At 41.5% G+C, this 2,500-nt stretch overlaps 3 non-coding genes across 3 annotated transcripts in view; all 3 read right to left on the reverse strand.

Annotated features, from left to right (window-relative positions):
• LOC149092664 (large subunit ribosomal RNA) overlaps positions 1–197 on the reverse strand; it is a 4,168-nt gene extending 3,971 nt beyond the window's left edge. The window contains exon 1 of the ribosomal RNA XR_016200720.1: positions 1–197. This exon is cut by the window's left edge and continues 3,971 nt beyond it. This is a non-coding gene — a ribosomal RNA (large subunit ribosomal RNA).
• Positions 198–673: 476 nt separating this feature from the next.
• LOC149092665 (5.8S ribosomal RNA) lies at positions 674–828 on the reverse strand. Its single transcript, XR_016200773.1, has one exon. It is a non-coding gene; the product is annotated as a 5.8S ribosomal RNA (ribosomal RNA).
• A 487-nt stretch (positions 829–1,315) lies between these two features.
• Positions 1,316–2,500, reverse strand: part of LOC149092666 (small subunit ribosomal RNA) — a 2,170-nt gene continuing 985 nt past the window's right edge. Inside the window, exon 1 of the ribosomal RNA XR_016200714.1 lies at positions 1,316–2,500. This exon is cut by the window's right edge and continues 985 nt beyond it. This is a non-coding gene — a ribosomal RNA (small subunit ribosomal RNA).

A 2,500-nucleotide genomic window follows, 5' to 3' on the forward strand; every position in this document is an offset into this window, starting at 1 on the left:
AGGGACTTGCAGATTTAGTTGAAATAATCGTGACTCTAACCATTACGCAGCACCGCTTTCCACCTTTCAATGGAAAACCTTTGCGCCGGACTCATCCCTTTTCACTCGCCGTTACTCAGGGAATCTCATTTGATTTCTTTTCCTCCGCTGAATTATATGCTTAAATTCGGCGGGTAACCTCACCTGATCTGAGATCAAAAATATTGATTAAGTTGATTAATGTTTATTTGTGTTGTTTGCAAGCAAGCAACGTAAATCTACTTTAATGTTTGCACAAATTTTGCCTTTGCATTACTTCTTAGGTCTGCTTTAACAGAATGAAATAGCTACTATTTGTACGATTTATACAAGTGCAAGAAGATTCATCAGTTAACAGGTTAGTTGATCACCATAGTTATCTGCAATACGACTTTAGCGTCGTCAGATAGGCGACTAACCTTAGAATCTCATGCTAGTATCTATTCATATATACTGCTTGCAGAGATGAAATATGCATTGTACACAAAATTTATCATGTGAAACAAGTAGATTTGAGATTCTCCTTACTAAATTGCAACGAATTGCAATTAAGAAAAGGAATAAAACATCAAGATTCATGCATATAAATATACAATCCTCTCAAAACAATGCATATATGGTAGTATGCAAGTGTTTTGTTGATTATTTTACATCTCAACTCTCAGACAGATGTGACCTCGGAAAAGACCCGAAAGCCGCAATGTGCGTTGGAAGCTCAAGTGCTCGGCGTGTCCTGCAATTCGCACCGATTATCGTAGCTAGCTACGTTCTTCATCGATTGGTAATTCGAGTGATCCACCGCTTGAAGATGTATCTTTGCCACCGTGGGACTTTTAATAAGTATCCTAAATCTGCATTGAGAGGGTTTGAAAACAATTGTATGCAGTTTATAAAAACCATAGTTGTCTTTACTTAGTTAGGCGAAGAAGTGTAAACCTTCCTTCTTTAAACCTTGCCGTCAGCATAAGCTGAAGACTTGATCAGGTACCAAGTATGTAGCAAGACAGGCTTTTCATTATAAACTACAATTGTTTTGCAAAAGAAATTATGGCTATCGTTAGATAACCCTCACTCTTTGTTGCATTGGATAATGAAAGATGGATGTATGAATGAACGAATGTAATGCAAATTAGAATCATGTTGCAATGGCTAAATGTTTGCAATAAACATTCACAATTGCGACTCTAATGCAAATACAATTCAATTGCATTCACCATATTAGCATCTACAATATCACTATGCAGAGTGTTTGATTGTTTGAAGGTTGTATTTCTCTTATAATAAGAGGGTAATACGTTAATGATCCTTCCGCAGGTTCACCTACGGAAACCTTGTTACGACTTTTACTTCCTCTAAATGATCAAGTTTGAACATCTTTCCAGCACAATCCGACCACTAGTTTCCCAATGGTCTGGATTGACCAGTCCGAAGTCCTCACTAAATCATTCAATCGGTAGTAGCGACGGGCGGTGTGTACAAAGGGCAGGGACGTAATCAACGCAAGCTAATGACTCACGCTTACTGGGAATTCCTCGTTCATGGGCAATAATTACAATGCCCAATCCCCATCACGAAATGGGTTCAAGCGGTTACCCACTCCTTTCGGAGCAGGAAACAGTATGCACGATGACCACTTCAGTGTAGCACGCGTGCGGCCCCGGACATCTAAGGGCATCACAGACCTGTTATTGCTCTGTTTCGTGCAGCTGCGAGCGCCGCTTGTCCCTCTAAGAAGTCCTTACAGTGCTACAGCATCCTTACCCTAGCCAATTCTGTAGGCTAATAGCAGCAGAGCCCTCAACAGCCGAAACCATCAAGAGATACTACCACCCACAGGTTGACTAAGGGGGAGTACTGCAGTGTAAACTGCAAGTCTATTTAGTAGGCTAGAGTCTCGTTCGTTATCGGAATTAACCAGACAAATCACTCCACCAACTAAGAACGGCCATGCACCACCACCCACTGAATCAAGAAAGAGCTCTCAATCTGTCAATCCTCTCAGTGTCCGGGCCGGGTGAGTTTTCCCGTGTTGAGTCAAATTAAGCCGCAAGCTCCACTCCTGGTGGTGCCCTTCCGTCAATTCCTTTAAGTTTCAGCTTTGCAACCATACTTCCCCCGGAACCCAAAAACTTTGGTTTCCCGGAAGCTTCCATTCGAGTCATGAAATTAGTTACTCAGAATGATCGCTGGTTGGCATCGTTTATGGTTAGAACTAGGGCGGTATCTGATCGCCTTCGAACCTCTAACTTTCGTTCTTGATTAATGAAAACATTCTTGGCAAATGCTTTCGCTGTAGTTTGTCTTGCGACGGTCCAAGAATTTCACCTCTAGCGCCGCAATACAAATGCCCCCGTCTGTCCCTCTTAATCATTACCTTGGATTCTTAAGACCAACAAAATAGAACCAAGGTCCTATTCCATTATTCCATGCAAGATCATTCAAGTTAAGGTAGTGGTACGCATCATATAGATGGTTGACCATA

This window comes from Tetranychus urticae, unplaced genomic scaffold (assembly GCF_039701765.1).
Source record: "Tetranychus urticae isolate SD_2017Ah unplaced genomic scaffold, NJAU_TeUrti_SD_1.0 Scaffold_7, whole genome shotgun sequence".
Lineage (NCBI taxonomy): Eukaryota > Metazoa > Arthropoda > Arachnida > Trombidiformes > Tetranychidae > Tetranychus > Tetranychus urticae.